We start from the raw sequence: 18,593 nt of genomic DNA, 5'->3' as shown, positions 1-18,593 counted from the left end.
CTACTTTCCTTCCCCCCAGACGCTAGTGAGACAAGGTCTGAGGATGTGCCTGGTGGAGTGGGAAGGACTGTACAAACTTTAGCGGGCACTTCTCCCAGACCTCCTTGATTGATCCTGCCAGAGGTTATAGTGAGAATACTCCTGTACTTCTCACCCATGAATTAACAGTTATTGCTCACTTGGAAGTATATGGATGGTGAGAAACAAGGTCTTCTTGGCCATAACCATGCACTTTTCTTCTTAGTTATCAGAATTCAATAGGGTGTTATTTTCCTGGTTTGGCCCATATGAAGGAGCTGCCTCTCTGTAGTTCTAGATTTATGACAACCCCTCCTACCACTTCCATAAAAATGCCATAGTTTCCTAATCCATCTTTCTCTGAACCATATTTTTCTATCTAGTCAATCAACAAACATTGTTTTTCAAATTCATGCTCCTGCCATCCTGGGCTGGGATGTGGGTGGTAGGGAGGCAGTAAAAGGGTGGCCAATGTCTTTTGCTAAACTGGTTGTTGCTCAACCCAGAAAATCTCAAAAAAGATTTCACTGAGGGCATGAAGCCCATTTTTCATAGGATCTCTTCTGTTAGATAAAGTGTGGCATGTTGTGGGGCCTCAGCCCAGTTTCCTCTTTGTGTCCAGAGAAGTTTCTAATATGCCATGTGGCCTGGTTATTCTACTGCTTGATACTGTTTAGCAGTTCCTTGCTGTCCCCAGAATGAAGTTCAAAAGAATTTATTAGCATGGCATGATGCTAATCCTAGTCACTTCTCCATTCTCTTTCATCTCCTTGTTCCTTTCTACAACCCAGCCGTACTGAACACCTTGCTTTTCCCCAGAATTCACTATGTTCTGTTGCCTCCATGCCTTTGCACAAGCTGTTCCCGTGCTCTGGAATGCCTTCCCTTCCCCTCCAAATCCCCCACACCTGGCTAACTCCTTGTCTTTCAGGCCTTTTCTGATTCACAGAGCCGGAGCTTGAGCTCAGTAGGCCCATACCACTCTTCCCCTCCTGTCTGTCTGCCTGCCTATCTATCTATCTATCTATCTATCTATCTGAGCTTTATTGAGGAATAACTGAAAAAACTTCCTATCCATTTATTTATTTATTTATTTATTTATTAAAATATATTTTATTGATTTTTTACAGAGAGGAAGGGAGAGAGATAGAGAGTTAGAAACATCGATGAGAGAGAAACATCGACCAGCTGCCTCCTGCACATCTCCCACTGGGGATGTGCCTGCAACCCAGGTACATGCCCTTGACCGGAATCGAACCTGGGACCTTTCAGTCCGCAGGCCGACGCTCTATCTACTGAGCCAAACCGGTTTCGGCTTCCTATCCTTTTTTAAAAACTTATTTAACTACTTACCTGCAACTCATCCCTCAGGTCTCCTGAGTCCTCCCAGACTATACCAGGCTTCCCTCTTACACATTCTCACATTATTTTCCATTCATAGTTCATATCACAAAGGATAATGATAGGTCTGGGAGAGTATTTAATTAACGCCCGTCTCCTCTACTAATCTGTAAACACCATGGGGGTATGTGCCTTGTCTGTTTAGCTCACCACTGCATCCCAAGAGCTTGGCACATAAATATTTACTAAATGAATGAATGAATGAATGCCTCCCATAACACATGGAGATTACTTCCAGCATAGCACTTAGCTCATTATTTTATAAGAGCCTACATACTTCTCTGTCTCTCTCCAGCTGTCTTGTAAGCTCCTTGAGGGGAAGAATGATGTTTTGCCCATCATGATTTCCCAGAGCTTGGCACACTGCCTGGCAATTAGGCACTCAATATTTTTGAATAGATGAATAAATGAATGAATGAATGGCAAGCACTCACTCACATTCCCTTATACTTCATTCCCAATACAGCAAAGTAACCCTTTAAAAATGCAAATAAGATCATGTTAACTGCACTGTTTAATCCCCAGGGGTTTCCCATTGCTCTTAAAGGACATCCCAAACTCCATACTACCTACATACTTTTCTGACCTCATCAAGTACTATTGTTTTCCTCATTTACTACCTCTCAGCACACTGGCCTTTCTTCTGTTCTTTATTCCTACCCTAGGGACTTTTCACTTGTTATTTCCTGCTCTGGGATATTCTGCCCCATCACAGAGCTCATTCTAGTCATTCAAGTCTCAGCTCAAACATCACCTTTTCAGTGAAGTCATTCCTTACCCCTCTACCTATATGATCACGCCTCCTTTCTATCACTCTTAGCACTTATGCCTATTTGAAATCATATTGTTCATTTAATTTTTTCTTACTGTCTTCCTCCCTCTCTCTAGAATGTAAATTTCATGAGGGCTGCCCACTACTGTATTGCTAGAGTCTAATACAATGAATGTCACATAGTAGGTGCTCAAAAATATTGGTCGAATGAGCAAATAAATGGATGAATGAATGAATAGGACAATAGCCTTCTGTGATGGATGGGCTGGTCTTGCCAGACTCACAGGCAAACAGAAGAACGATTTATTGTGATTAAATAAATTAAGAAACAGGACTGGTCAGAACTGATGGAGGGAGCCAGGACAGAATATAATGCCAGATTCCACTGTGAGCTCATGGAGTCCAGAAATCCCAGAGCCTATTCAACTCTGACTCCAGTCAACCCAGAATCAAATTCACCCTGGGTAAACCCAAAACAAAGATGGCCCCAGCTTTTCTTCTTTCCACTTTTTCTTCTGTATTCAGAATGCCCATATGGGAACGTAAGGGGCATGTAAAGATTCCTGAATGGTGTATCTCTCTGCTGTGTTCCAACAGGTTGTCTTTTTCTCAAAGTTTCCTGGAATTTAGAAAAATTGTTATGCAACAGAAGCAATCAATGGAGACAAATAATTCACTTACCAATACATCTGAGATCTAAAGGGTATTAATGAAATTAAGTTTATATTACAATGTAACAATTATTATTTTGATAGCACTTTCCATATGCCTACAAAAATCTAAAAATGCCAGACAAAAAGGGAATTTTTAGAATGGTGAATACAAAGAATCAAGTTTCCATAATAAAGCCTACTGATACTTGAAAGAGACGAATAAAGCACAATCCCATTCCTCCAGCCTCCTCCCCTTTTAAAAATATTTCTTTTTACATATAATTTTGCTTGGTTGCCACAGTGTAACTTTTTCCTTTTAGGTTCTCTTTCTCCATTGTTATCAACAAAAATATGAGCATGAAAGGGCGGGAAGTGTTTGTTTTTCTGTACATATCTTTGATCATATGAGAGAGGAAAGAATCATGAACACCTACTGCTGATTGGTTTTAAGAACTAAATGTTGATTTCATTTTCTGTAGGGAAGAAGAATAACGTGAATAAAGAAACCCTTACACAATTTTCGTAAGTGTCAAGGACTTGAGTTTGTTTTTTTTTTTTTTTTAAATTGATTTCAGAGAGGAAAGGGGGGGAAGAGAGAGAGAAACATCATTGATGAGAATTATTGATTGGCTGCCTCCTGCACGCCCCACACTGGGGATTAAGCTCACAACCCAGGCATGTGCCCTGACCAGGAATTGAAGCGTGACCTCCTGGTTCATAGGTTGACGCACAACCACTGAGCCACGCAGGGTGGAATAAGTTTGGTTCTTTCATTTAAAACTTAACTCACTGAAGCCTCCTGAGTCAAAAGAGCTATGGGCAGACCACAGCGAGGCTCCATGCTCACCTGTCCCCAGCCCCCCTCCCTTAACTAACGCCGCGTTTCTACCTGCCGCCATACACTCCTGCGTGAAGAGAACGACTCCCCACCCGCTGCTGTTTCTCCGTCGTCCTTTAAAACAATGAGCAAAGAGCCTGTCTCTGCCATCGTAGAATTCCTTTGCTCTTCTCCCCAGGCCACGGCTGCACTAAGCCCTTCCTTGGATCTCTTCCTGAGCCTTCCTGGACATCGTTGATGAACAATTCCTGACAGTGCTGTGTTGTGAGTGGCCCACAGAATGTATTCTCCTTGTCTAGTTTGATCAAGGGACTGCTAGTGGCGAAGTAACAAAGAGAGAACCAAGATGGCGGCATAGGTTAATGCCGGAGTTTGCTGCCTCGAACAACCACTTCAAAAATACAACTAAAAGACGGAACGGACATCACCCAGAACCACAGGAAGGCTGGCTGAGGAGAGATTCTACAACTAGAAGGAAAGAGAAATCCATACGGAGACTCAGAGGAGGTGCAGTGCGGAGGTGAAATACTAAGGTGCGAAGTGCATGTGGAGCGGGCCGGCGGCGGAGGGCGCGGTTGTTGTTTTCAATTGGGAGGGAGTTTCAGACTCTGAGCTTCAGATCCGGGTGAGTCTCTAGGGACCCAGACTCAAACGGGAGAAGCGGGAAGGCAGCTTTCTCTCCGAGGTTTGCAGCGGTTGCAGAGCCGCTGGGGACAGAACTGAGAGCAGCCATAACTGCTCGCTCTGCCCGCCCTGTAGATCCCCTGGGACCCGCCCTGCCCAAGCCCTGCACAGAGGCATTTGCTGAATAGCCTCAGGCAAAGGCTAGAGATTCAGCACAGAAGCTCTCCCACTGCAGACACAGCTGACTCTCATAGCCAGTTAGCCTGGAGGTCAATGCACCCCTAGTATTGCCAACAACAATTAAGGCTTAACTACAACAAGACTGCACACAAAGACCACAAAGGGGTGCACCAAGAAAGCATAAAAAATGCGGAGACAAAAAAACATGACAGAAATGGAGGATATAGAGCTAAAAAACGCACTTTTGAGGGCTTTCAATAATTTGCTAGAAAATGCCGATAAACTTGATGAGAGCCTCAAGAAATCTAATGAGACCCTCGATGTTGTGATAAAGAACCAACTAGAAATTAAGCATTCACTGACTGAAATAAAGAATATTATACAGACACCCAACAGCAGACCAGAGGAGCGCAAGAATCAAGTCAAAGATTTGAAATGCGAAGAAGCAAAAAACACCCAACCGGAAAAGCAAAATGAAAAAAGAATCCGAAAATACGAAGATAGTGTAAGGAGCCTCTGGGACAGCTTCAAGCACACTAATATCAGAATTATAGGGGTGCCAGAAGATGAGAGACAGCAAGATATTGAAAACCTATTTGAAGAAATAATGGCAGAAAACTTCCCCCACCTGGTGAAAGAAATGGACTTACAGGTCCAAGAAGCACAGAGAACCCCAAACAAAAGGAATCCAAAGAGGACCACACTAAGACACATCATAATTAAAATGCCAAGAGCAAAAGACAATGAGAGAATCTTAAAAGCAGCAAGAGAAGGAGGCTCAATTACCTACAAGGGAATACCCATACGACTGTCAGCTGATTTCTCAACAGAAACTTTGCAGGCCAGAAGGGAATGGCAAGAAATATTCAAAGTGATGGATACCAAGAACCTACAACCAAGATTACTTTATCCAGCAAAGCTATCATTCAGAATTGAAGGTCAGATAAAGAGCTTCACAGATAAGGAAAAGCTAAAGGAGTTCATCACCACTAAACCAGTATTATACGAAATACTGAAAGGTATCCTTTAAGAAGAGGAAGAAGAAAAAGGTAAAGATACAAATTGTGAACAACAAACATGCATCTATCAACAAGTGAATCTAAGAATCAAGTGAATAAATAATCTGATGTACAGAATGAACTGGTGATTATAATGAATCAGGGACATAGAAAGGGAATGGACTGACTATTCTTGGGGGGGAAAGGGGAGTGGGAGATGCGGGAAGAGACTGGACAAAAATGGTGCACCTATGGATGAGGACAGTGGGTGGGGAGTGAGGGCGGAGGGTGGGGCGGAAACTGGGAGGAGGGGAGTTATGGGGGAAAAAAAAGAGGAACAAATGTAATCTGAACAATAAAGATTTAATTTAAAAAAATAAATAAATAAAACTTAACTCACTGGTTAAAACCAACAGCATTCTCTATTAGAAGAGGCCTGGAAGGGAAATAAGCCCCTCTCCATTCCTACTCCTACCTCCACGCCAAAAGCTCCCAACTAACCCCTTGTCAAACTGCTTAAAGCTGTGCAAAAAGACATAATGTATACAGCATAAACCAGACATTTAAATTACCTCAGTCACGGTATAGTTTTGACATGGAAACTATTTTAAATGTGGCTTTTTCAACAAAGATTTTCAGAAAGCCATTGACATTTCAGAGGCTAAGTCGGGGTGGTGAAGAGCCTGGTTCTGAATTCTGGCAGATCTAGGTTCCAGCACTGCCACAAACTCCCAGTGTGACCTGATCCTGTTTTCGAGTTTACAGGATGAGGAATGCAATAGTAACTACCTTAGGATTGGTAAAAGGCTTGGATAAAATGTGTAGCTCTTAGCACAGAGCCTGGCATGTACCGAAGACTTGACAAATATGAGCTATTATTACTTTTAGTCATTGAGTGTTAAAATAATATTGTATGAGCAAGTGAATTAATGAATGAGTGTTAAGTATATTTTACTTTGTTTTCAGGCTCAAGCTTAGAGTAGGTATCAGTGATTCTCAACTCTGGATGCACATTAGGATCACCCAGGGATGCTAAGATTTTAAAAATTCGTAGTCCCTAACCTAGAGCATTGCCCCAATACTCCAAGGTTGTGGGTTCAATCCCCACATAGGACACATACAAGAATCAACCAATGGCCCTAGCTGGTTTGGCTTAGTGGATAGAGCTTCGGCCTGTGGACTGAAGGGTCCTGGGTTCGATTCCAGTCAAGGGCACATGCCTGGGTTGTGGGCTTGATCCCCAGTAGAGGGCCTGCAGGAGGTAATCAATGATTCTCTCACATTGTTAATGTTTGTATTACTCTCTTCCCTCTCCCTTCCTCTCTGAAGTCAATAAAAATATATTTAAAAAAAAACTACTGAAGATTGCACATAAAATTTCTTAAAAAAATCAATGAATGAATGCATAAATAAGTGGAACAAAAAAATCAATGTATTTCTCTCTCCTTCTCCCTTCCTCTCTTTTTAAAATCAATACATTTTTTTAAAATGTCTAGTCCCTACTTAACAACAATTGAAAGGAACCTCTGGGGGTGGTCTCTGTATATCATATTTTAACTAGAGGCCCAGTGCATGAAATTCGTGCATGGGTAAGGTCCCTAGGCCTGGCTGGTAATCAGGGCTGATCAGGGCCTTCCTTCATTTTGCGCCACCCCCTGGTGATCAGCGCACATCATAGGTAGCAGTCAAACTCCTGAGAGGACACTTTGCATATTAGCCTTTTATATATATATATATATATATATATATAGACTAGAGGACTGGTGCACAAAATTAGTGCACAGGTAAGGTCCCTAGGCCTGGCCAGTGATCGAAGCGCAAGTGTTTGATGTGGAAGGGCAGGTCCCAGCTGACCTCTGGGCCCTGGGCAGCACCTGGGCCCCTGGCCCCCTATGTGTCCCACTCCGCCCGAGTCCCCACATGGAGATGCAGTAAGCACGGCTGGATGCCGCAGGTTGGGGTGCAGCATGGGCCTCTGGGCCACCCAATGGTGCCGCACAGAAGCGGGGTGGGCAGTGTGCTCTCTCCCAGCTGGCCTTGCAGACTGGCTCCTGTGCAAACCCACAGGGAGCCTGACTGGCCCCTGTGGTCTCAGCGGCTGCGGCCTGGCTCACCCAGAAGATGCTGCGTGGTTGTGGGGCGGGATCCTTGCGGGTGCCCAGCAGCTGAGCACAGGCTGGGGGGGGGGGGGGGGGGAGTGAGACTTTCCCAGTGCATGAGCCCTGATGTCCTAGGGGAGGGTAATGGGGAATGAGAGCAAGCTTGGTGGACACCCTGCATTCTCACCACATCTCCATCCCTGTTACCCCAGCCCCCAGGTAGCCAGCGAGAAGTTGCAGTGATGCTCACCATGTTCCGCGCTGCCCCCTGGTGGTCAGTGCACATCATAGTGAGCGAGTGAACTCCCGATCTCCTGGTTGAACGACTGCCTGAGGAGACAATTTGCATATTAGGCTTTTATTATATAGGATAAGCTCTCATGGTGATTCTAATGTGCAGTCAGAGTTGTGCATTACTGAGCTACACAGAAATGAGGAAAATACCCTAATGTTAGCTAAGCTAATAAATAAAACTGCCAGGATGGGCAGGCTTTACTGCTTTCCCCCCAACCCATCAGAAAGTAACTGAAAGGCAACCAGGGTCACCGGGCAACCAATTGCTTTTGACTACGATGTGGTCCCATTCTGGTTTATTGACTCTTGTCCAAATCTGACCTTCTTTGTTGGCTTTTCCCAGGCTAAGACAAGAGTTTCTTTGATTTCTTCTTTGGAACTTAATGGGAGAAGGGATGGATGCTCATCATTTCATGGTCACAACAAGAGGTAAAAATTTTCCAATTTTTCATACTAAAGCTTCCAAGTCAGTTCTCATCTTCTTCATTCTTGGGTCTTCACTCATTTTGATTCTACCTTCCAGAAGAATTGTGGAGTGACTCAAATGAGGTCACATTCAGAAGAGTGCTTTGTAAACAGTAAAGCTATTTAACAACACAATGTATATAAGTAATAATGAAGCCCTCATAATGTAGAGAATATCTAATATTCATCTTTATTGAATTGTGACATTGTGTTATTTTTTAGAATATTACATAAAGTCTTGCTGATTTACTTTTTTAGTTTTTTTTTTCTCCCCCTTGACATTCTCGGTGCAGCTTATCTCTCGTGATTATGTGCACTATGTTCAGTAACCTGAAGTAAATTGAAACCTGAAGTTTCAACCCAGATGTCATCATTTGAGATTAGTGACTAAGTCCTTGGTTTCAATGACATGTTTTTTCCTCCTATATCCATGGCCATTCATTCTTTCTGCAAATAGTTTTAAAGTACATTTTATGTTCCAGGCATTGTATTAAATTATAGGAGTAGAGAAGTGAAAAAGTAGGACAAAATTCCTGTCTTCCTGGAGCTTATGGTCTAATGTAGGAGACAGAAAGTAAACCAGTAGGCAAACAAGACAATTCTAAAAAGGGGTGAATGCTATAAAGATTAGAAATTCAGTAATGTGGTGGAGAATTACTGGGATGTGGGGGAGTGTGGTTAGGGAAGGCCTCTTTGACCAGATAGTATCAAAATTGGCCCTGAAGAATGAGAAATGGTGTAGAGTGACAAACAGGCAGAGCACAGAAGATTTTTAGGGCAGTGTTATTACACATTTGTCCCATGCTGGAGTCCAACCCCAGCAGGTCCAGGGGTCCCCAAAGGTGTGGACGGAGTCGGCGAAGAAGGAATGACACGAGGACAGCCTTCAGTTGATCAGCAGCCTAGTCAGGACCTCTAGCCAGGATCTCCAGCCAAAGTTCTGGTTAGGAACTCCAGCCAAGCTCTGGTTAAGATCTGATCAGGATCTGATGATGATCTGATGTTTATTGTCTTATTACATCTATATTTATACCAGCCGATTTTAATCCTGTCAATTTCTATTACAAAGGTTAGGGTGTTTCTTATCTCCATTCCAGGGAGTAAAGATTATGTAGCTTAACTACCCGCCTGACACTTAATTAAGGGGTTGTATCTCCTCCCTAACCTCAGGGAAAGATCCCCACCTGGGGAAACAACCTTTCTCGGAGAGGTGACCTTGGTTAAAACACATGGCGCTAAGGAGAGCAAACATATTAACAACAATATGCTATATATGCCAGGTCCCTTGAAACATATGCTGTGCAGATGTTTCTTTCCTGTAGCGACTGTGTCAAGCAGCAAGGATGGACCGGCTTCCGGCAGTCCCAACTGGTTGATGTACAAGAATGAACATAAACTATGGACTTTGGGCGATTATGATGTGTCAATAGGTTCATCAGTCTAAACAAATGTACTACTCTGGTGGGGGATGGTAATGGGGGAGGCCATGCATGTGTGGGGACATGGGTTATATGGGAGATCTCTGTATCTTCTTCTCAATTTTGCTCTAAAAAATAAAAATAAAATCTTTAAAATGGCTTATAGGTTGGAAAAAACCCCAATATAAATAGTCTTAAAAAATCCAATATATAAGACGTTAAGTGAAATATTTAATTAAAAAAAAAAAACAGAGTAAGAAGGAGGCAAGCTGAAGAGTTAGGGCAAAATGATTTTCAAGTAATAGGTACAGTAAATGCAAAGACCCTGACTGTGGGAAAGGATTTGGTGCATTTTAGGAAAGGAGATGAGGGATCTGGGTTGCAGAGGGGAATTCAGTCTCCTGTTCTGGCTCCTCTTCTTCTTGGATGTTGGTCCTTGGCTCCACCTCTTCTTGCCGTATATTCCCCAGGTGCAGGTGACTCCCACAATTCTAGCTCCACTGAGGTCAGATCTGGACATACCCCTGTCTACAGGCCATCTCCTCTTAGAGGTTTGGTAGGCACTAAAACTAAGCATGACCAAAAATAGCCCTCTGTCTACATTGTTTTCCACCCTCCACCCCTATGCGCGTTACCTCCAGGGCTCTCCATCTGGGTAAATGGCACCACTATTTCCTCAGCTGATCAAGTCTGAAACTTTTATATCCAATCCACTTGTAAGGCTGAGGATCCTTTGTCCTTTTGCATAGCTTCCAAATCTATCTGCTTTTTCCCCATCCCATAACACTTAATATATTATACTAGAGGCCCGGTGCACAAAAATTTGTGCACTCGGCGGGGGGAGGGGGGTCCCCCAGCCCGGCCTGTGCCCTCTCACAGTCTGGGACCCCTCAAGAGATAACGACCTGCTGGCTTAGGCCTGCTCCTGGGTAGCAGAGGGCAGGCCCAATCCCTAGGTGCAGCCCCTGGTTGGGCTCAGAGCAGGGCTGATTGGGGAGTTGGGGCGCCGCCCCATCATGCACAGAGCAGGGCGGATTGGGAGGTTGCAATGCTACCCTCAGTCACGCTCAGGATAGACTGATTGGGGGGTTGGGGCACCGCCCCCTGTCACACTCAAGGCAGGGTCAATGGGGAGGTTGCGACGCCACCCCCTGTCACACACAGAGCAGGGCCGATCAGGGGGTTGGGGCGCTGCCCCCTGTCACTCACAGAGCAGGGCCAATCAGGGGGTTGAGGCGCTGCTCCCTGTCACTCACAGAGCAGGGCGGATCAAGGGGTTGGGGGCTGCACCCTGTCACACACAGAGCAAGGCCCGTGGAGGGGGTTTGGGGCGCCACCCTCTATTACCCACAGAACAGGGCTGATCAGGGGGTTGGGGCGCCACCACTGTCACACTCGGGGCAGGGCCAATGGAGAGGTTATGGTTCTACCCTGTCACACACAGAGCAGGGCCGATCAGGGGGTTGGGGCGCCACCACTGTCACACTCAGGGCAGGGCTGATGGAGAGGTTATGGTTCTACCCTGTCACACACAGAGCAGGGCCGATCAGGGGGTTGGTGCACTGCACCCTGTCACACACAGAGCCGCAGGGCAATCGGGGGATTGGGGAGCTCCCCCCCTATCAGGCACAAAGCAGGGCTGATCAGGGGGTTTGGGCGCTGCCCCCTGATCACGCTGATCCCGGTGCCGGGAGCCTCACTGCTCTGCTGATCCCGGTGCTGGGAGGCATATTACCCTTTTACTATATAGAATAGAGGCCTGGTGCACGGGTAGGGGCTGGCTGGTTTGCCCTGAAGGGTGTCCTGGATCAGGGTGGGGGTCCCCACTGGGGTGCCTGGCCAGGCTGGGTGAGGGGCTGAGGGCTGTTTTCCCGCTGGCAGTTGACTAAAAGCTCCCAACTGCTCCTTGTTTTCTTTTTTTTTTTTTTTTTATTCTGGGCCAGCTTTAGCTCTGAGGCCTCGCTGCTGAAAACATGGATACAATGTTGCAGTCCGGGGCTGACTGAAAGCCTGTTTTGTTTAGCTTCTTATTTGCAACATAGTAATAGTTGCTTAGAGTTGCAGTTGAGAGTCCGGCAAGTGAGGCGGGGAATGTTGGAGTCTGCAGTTCCTGGAGGAAGCAAGTCTCCCTGCTCACTTCAGTGCATGGCTGCCGGCCGCCATCTTGGCTGACAGTTAATTTGCATAAGGATACGCTGATTAGCCAATGGGAAGGGTAGCGGTCGTACACCAATTACCATGTTTCTCTTTTATTAGTGTAGATACTATTCTATATACAGTAAACCTAAAAGTCCCTCTATTCCCTCCTGCATTTAACCACTGTCATACTTAGCTGAGTATCCTTGCAGACATGTAACTATTCATTCAACTGAGAATCTGTTACCTGCCAGGCACAGTTCTAGGTGCTGGAATCACAACAGTGAACAGAAGAGAAAAATATCTGCTTTAATGATACTATATTCCATTGGGGAAAACAGCAATAAATACATAAATACATAAATAAATAAGCATATAATGTATTAGGTGATGACAAATGCTATGAAGTACAGTAGGGTAAAGAAACACAATGAGAAGGGAGGGAAGGGAAGTTGGCGCTAATATTATTTTACAAAGGTGATAAGGGAAAGCCTTTAGGACAAGGTGACATTTGAGCAGAAATCTGAAGTAAGCCATGGAGTGAGCTAAGGGGGAAAATGTATAAGAGGGAGACGACCATTTCAAGCAGAGGGAACTGGAAATGTAAAGGCTCTGAGGCAGGAAAGTGCTTGATGTGTCATAGGAATGTCTAGGACCCCAGTGTGGATTAGAGTGGAAAGATGGAGGGAAAAAGCCAAAGATGGGTCTGAGTTGCTGGGAAAGATAATATAAATTTTATTCAGAGTGAGATGGGAAGAACTGGAGGTTTTGAACAGATGATATGTTTTAAATGGCTCAGCTGCTATGAGAGAAAAGCATTAAAACAAATATGTATTCATTGTTTAAACATAAAAGGAATATTATGTGTATTGCTTTACAATCTGTTTTTCAAAGTGAATTAAAAAAAACAAAATATGGTCATGTTATTTCTTTGTTTAAAATTCTTTGTGGTTTTCCCTCACAATGAAGTCTAAAGCCTTATAAAACCCTGTCTAGTCTGGCTTCTGCCTACCTCACCAGCTCCAGAATTACAGAACTTCTTTTCCTAGAATGGGACTCAGGGCCTTCAAATGTGCTTGTTTAGAATAGAACCCTTTCCTTCCCTCCCTATCCACCTTGTCAATGGCTTTTCTAGATCCCATTTACTAATTTTTTCATTCATTTAACTAATATTGATTGAGAGACCTGCTAATGTGCCAGGCACTATTCTAGGCACCAGGGACATAGCACTGAACAAAACAAACAAGAATTCTAGCTCTTTTTAAAAAAAAAAAATATTTTATTGATTTTTCACAGAGAGGAAGGGAGAGAGACAGAGAGTTAGAAACATCGATGAGAGAGAAACATCGATCATCTGCCTCCTGCACACCCCCTACTGGGGATGTGCCCACAACCAAGGTACATGCCCTTGACCGGAATCGAACCTGGGACCCTTCAGTCCGCAGGCCGATGCTCTATCCACTGAGCCAAACAGGTTTCGGCAAGAATTATAGCTCTTATGGGGCTTAAATTCTAGTGGGACGAAGACAGGAGAACACAATAAATTAAAAATATGACATACACATATTCATATATATGATTATATATGACTATCCTATATAATAATCCTATAGAATAAAAGCCTAATATGCTAAATGTCTGGTCATCTGTTCACGCAAAGTGTAATACGCTAATGATATGCTAAGGCCGCTCAACTGCTCGCTATGATGTGTACTGACCACCAGGGGGCAGACGCTCCAACTGGTAGGTTAGCTTGCTGCTGGGGTCTGGCTGATGGGTGGGGTCCCTTGGCCTGGCCTGCACCCTCTTGCAATCCATGACACCTTGGGGGATGTCAGAGAGCCAGTTTTGGCCCGATCCTGCAGGCCAGGCTGAGGGACCCCATTGGTGCATGAATTTGTACACCTGGCCTCTAGTAAATATACATAATGACTTTATATGTCAGGTGGTGATACACCCTAAGGAGGATATAAAGCAAGTAAGGAGGGATGGGATGTGGGGGGAATGGGTTACAATTCTAGATAGGGTGGCCAAGAGAAAGCCTCACCATGAGAAAGCGACAGCTGAGCAAAGACCTGGGGGAGGTGAGAGAGTGAGTCAGGCAGCTATTTGGAGGAGAGCATTCCAGGTAGAAAGTAAAGGCTCTAAGTAAGAGCCTGCCTGCTCTGTTCCAGGAATAGTAAAGAGGCCAGTGTGTCAGAGAAGTGTGTAGGGGGCAGGTGAGCTCTGGAGGCCCTTATAAGGACCTTGCCATTTACTAAGTGAGACAGGAGTCATTGGAGGGTTTTGGCAGAGTAGGAGTGACATGTTCTGATTTCCATTTTAATAGGATCTCCCCAGTCATTGAATTGAAATTAGACAGAGGGAAGCAAGGGCAGAAGTGGGGAGACCAGTTAGTAGGTTCCTGTGAAATTCAAGCTAAATGATGGATATTGGATTGATTCAGGATGGTAACTGCAGAGATGGTAAAAGTTGGTGGATTCTGAACATATTTTGAAGGTAGAAGCACAGAATGTCCTGAGAAATCAGACATGAAATGTGTGAGAGAAAGAAAACTTTGGATAACTCAAAAGTTTTTGGCCTAAACAAGTAGAAAAACTCAGTTGCCATTTAATGAAATAAGGAAACGGTGGGATTAGCAAGTTTAAACAGAGATTAGGAAATCAGTTTTGGACATATAGACACACAAAGTGTGAGATGCCTAGATGCCTACTGGATATCCAAGTGGGAGGGACCAAGTCAGGAGCTGGATATGGGAGTTCAGAATTCAGGGGAAAGGTTCAGGTTGACATAGAAACATGAGATACAGACTGGATGAGATGGCAGACAGACACGGTTGCTGGCAGACAGAAAAAGAGGTCCAGGGATGGAGCGTGGGACACTCTAACAGCAGTTTTTAAACTTTTTGATCTCAAGGTCCTTTAATACTCTTAAAAATTTTAGAGGATCTTCAAGAGCTTTTGTTAATGTGAGTTTATCAATGTTTATTATTACATGCTATCATACAACATTTTAAAAAGAAAAATAACAATGTTTTATAAAAGAAAATAAAATTGAGGGATGTCATTGTTTTGCATTTTTGTGAATCTCTTTAATGTCTCATTTAATGAAAAGGTAGCTGGGTTCTTGTATTTGCTTCTGCATTTCATGAGATGTGGTATCATATATCATGTAGCTTGTGGAACACTCTAATGTGTACCATGAAAGATTGGGAGTGAAAAAGGCAACTGGTATTTTAGTATTTTTACAAAAATAGTTTTTACCTTACTACCCCCTGAAAAGATCTCAGGAGTCCTCAGATTGCACTTTGAGAACTGCTGCTCTACCATTTGCAGGTTGGGAGGATTAAGGAGACCAAGAAGTTGCAGCGAGGGAGGTTGGGGGAAAATCAGAATAGCCTGGTGCCTTGGAGGCCCAGTGAAGACAGCATTTCAAGGAGGAGAATGATCAAATGAAGTCAACCATGGACAGAGACTGACCACTAGATTTGGCATCATGGAGGTTATCAGGGATCTTGATAAAAGCAGTTTTGGTGGAGGAGATGAGTATTAACATCTAAATGGAGTGGGTCAGAGCATAAAGGTCACTTCCTTATGTCACTGAACCCTAGATTAGGTTAAGCCCCCCCCCCCCCCCCCCCCCCCCCCCCCCCCCCGCCAAATCTACTTGCATCTCTCCCCTATCTCCACTTTGACCTTCTTTTTGTTTTTTTAAATATATTTTGATTTTTTTACAGAGAGGAAGGGGGAGGGATAGAGAGCTAGAAACACCCATGAGAGAGAAACATCAATCAGCTGCCTCCTGCACACTCCCTACTGGGGATGTGCCCGCAACCAAGGTACATGCCCTTGACCGGAATCTCAACGTGTGGGTCGTGACCCCTTTGGGGGTTGAAGGACCCTTTCACAGGGGTCGCCTAAGACCATTGGAAAAACACATATATAATTACATATTGTTTTGTGATTAATCACTATGCTTTAATTATGTTCCATTTGTAACAATGACATTGGGGGTCACCACAACATGAGGAACTGTATTAAAGGGTCGCGGCATTAGGAAGGTTGAGAACCGCTGGCCTAGGGGCTGAGCATTGTGCTGAGTGCTAGAGGGGATACAGCTCCTGGCTTCCAGGAGTTTGCATTTCCCAGGGGGAGGAGGAGGGCGGTGTGAGTGGTAAAGGGTGAACATGCTGAGGGCAGGTCTCCCCAGCACCCTGCTCAGTACTCAGTACTAAGTCAGCAGTGGCTATTGCCTTGCATTATTTTGGATTTATAGCCCAATACTGAAATCAACCTTGTTCATCACCCTACGGGGCTGACAGTGGCTATGTAATATTTTTTTGTTTGCTTTGGAGTGTGTTTTGTTCTTTTGAGCGCTCACCAGGAAGGTACGGGAGACAGTGGGGATAAAATTCCCTAAATGGCGGGAGGGACAGAGATAGAAGCTAGGTCCTTTTGGTTTCCTCGTCCGTCAAGTGAGCGGATGATTTCCAGAAGGGCTTCCCCCTCGCATTCTGAGGTCCCGAGGGTCGGTTCTTGTGCCACTCCGCCTCCAGCTGCGAGGCCTCCGTTTCTCTCGTGAAACGGGGTGGGCCTCGGGCACCTTTCTGGGAGCCTGGGGCTCCTCAGAGGCCTGTGCCCAGGTCCTTGAAGCACCAGCCAGGGACGGGGCCTGCGCCGGCCGCGCCCGGAGACTCACCTGTGTGCCGAGTGGTGACTCACCTGCCCTCCCGCCCACTCTCGCTGTTCCAGGAACCACCGCTCCTCCTTCCTCTGGGGGTCACTCCCGGCCCGAGAAGCCGCTAGGGGCCTGGAATGAGGTAACTGCGGGGTGAAGGGCGGGGTTCAAGAGGTCCTTTTGGCGGTTCTGGCCCGGCGTCTCCAAGCTCTCTCGGTCGGGGGCTCGGTCCCCAAAGCGAGGGCCGGGAAAGCAGGGCAAAGGCGGGAGGCGACTGGAAGAGCGCGCCGGAGGGAGGTGCCGGGAAGGGCGGGCGGCGCCCGGGCCGCGGGGCGGGGGCCACGGGTGGGGGGCGGGCCGGGGGCGGGGGCGTCGGGCGGCCGACTTCCTCCTCGTAGCCGGACGGGAGGGAGACAAAGCGGCGTCCGTCAGTTTGGAGCCTCGGGAATTTTCCTGCGCTCGTCCCGTTCGCCGCAGGTAACTCTTGGCTGGGCGGGGAGCTCCCTAGCGGGGCCGAGGGGCCCTTCGGGTGGGGCGCCGTCTCCTCCGCGACACCGCGGGGAATCGGGCTCCGGGCGGGCGCGGTTGGCGCGGCCGGCCCGCTTCCCCGGCGGGGCCTCGGGCCTGGGCCCTGGCGGCCGGGCGGGGCCGGCCGGTTCCGGGGCTCGGGAAGTTGAGGGGCCACGGCGGCGGAGCCCAGCGAGCCTCAGCCCCGACCGCGCGGCCGCCGCTCTTCCTCTTGGGAAAGTTTCTCCCGGTTCCCAAACTTTGTTCAAGTGGCCTCGGGGCGCGCGCCCGGCCCGCGTTGGCCCCCTGGGCTGCCTTTTGGGGAGGAATCTGCGCGTAGGTCCCGGCACGGGAAGGTTCGGCAACGGAGTTTTCCGGGGAAGTGATTGTGGTTTGTGGTTTCCGTGGTCGCCGCCCCCGAGCTTGCCCGGTCACCTGGCCGGGGCGTCGCCGGGCCCGCACGCCCGCACGCCGCCTCCCCCGCTCGAGCGAGCGCGAAAGTTCGTGCGCTCGCTCTCTCCCCGACCCGTCGGCGGCGGCCGGCGCGCCACACCCGCGCGGACCGGGCGGGGACCGAGTTAACCCTCGGAGGCGATTTCTCGGGCTCGTGAAACTCTCACCTCGGGTTCGTTCTAGTTCTCCCGGTGGGCGTTAGAGGCTTTTTTTGTTTACTTTTAAAGGAGGGTGTGTGTGAGTGAAGCACTTGCTGGGAAAAATGTCGACTGAATGCCTCACCTTGGCCTGGCAGGAATGGCTTCCCAGTAATGCAGGCGGCGGCTGGCTCAAGTCCAGGACTGACACCCTCTTTTGGTCCTCCGGCGTCTTTTTAACGTTTTTGTTTGGTTTGTACCGAAGTTAACACTAATTTAGAAGAGAATATGTTACGTCTCCGACAAAACTAAGGGTATTTCATATTTATGTTGAAGGGAACGATGTTTTGTTTTTGTTTTATAAGAGAGGAGAAGTTATCCATGATCTCTGCCCACTTATTTGCCCTCCTTGACTTTCATTAAGTTAAACAGTACCCCCCCCCCCCCTTTCTTAAGGGCCCACAGATGATTAAGGTACTGTCTCTACCCCAAAGCTGTCGGTGTGATCAGGACGGCACACACCCAGGTGTAGAGCAAGGCAGGCAGATCGCATTAAGTGCCATAACAGTACTGATGAGAAACTTGTGTGTGGGTCAGATCTTACCTAATAAGAGAAACTTGTAGAGGTACGAAGACGGGGGCTAGTTTTGTTTGGATTAGGCCAGAAAAGCTAGGAGGGGGTGGCATTTGAACTGGATGAAAACGAGTAGAGTTATGTCAGGGGAGGAAGTATAAAAGTGTATGGGAGTCTGTGGAATTGTAATATGACTGTCTTCTGGTTTGCCGCCTTCTCTTGGCTCTCTCCCCCCGTCCCTCCCCCCAGTCCACTCATAGCTAGGATTCTATCCTGTATATCTCAGCCCTTCACACCATTGATGTGGCATTGCCCTCACTCCCATGAGGAACATCTCATTCCATACAGT

General features: G+C 46.5%; 1 protein-coding gene and 1 long non-coding RNA gene across 3 annotated transcripts in view; one reads left to right on the top strand and one right to left on the bottom strand.

The window, feature by feature from the left end:
- Positions 1 to 2,471: 2,471 nt before the first annotated feature.
- On the bottom strand, positions 2,472 to 16,852 carry LOC139010442 (uncharacterized). Its single transcript, XR_011471518.1, has 3 exons — positions 16,618 to 16,852; positions 7,834 to 7,913; positions 2,472 to 2,810 (listed from the first exon to the last, which is right to left on the bottom strand). It is a non-coding gene; the product is annotated as an uncharacterized lncRNA (long non-coding RNA).
- Positions 16,697 to 18,593, top strand: part of CTNNA1 (catenin alpha 1) — a 174,967-nt gene continuing 173,070 nt past the window's right edge. The window contains exon 1 of one of the 2 annotated variants that reach the window (XM_070414893.1): positions 16,697 to 16,715. The gene's annotated coding sequence lies outside the window, so the exon portion shown is untranslated. Of the gene's footprint in view, positions 16,716 to 16,950; positions 17,051 to 18,593 lie in introns of those variants that run through there. The other variant, XM_070414892.1, reaches the window with a different exon arrangement.

The sequence above is a fragment of the Myotis yumanensis genome, unplaced genomic scaffold (genome assembly GCF_028538775.1).
Source record: "Myotis yumanensis isolate MYYU_CA2020_CCGP unplaced genomic scaffold, mMyoYum1.0.hap1 SCAF_5, whole genome shotgun sequence".
Lineage (NCBI taxonomy): Eukaryota > Metazoa > Chordata > Mammalia > Chiroptera > Vespertilionidae > Myotis > Myotis yumanensis.
Note: the sequence above shows the minus strand (reverse complement) of the source record. Positions and strands in the feature narration are given on the sequence as shown.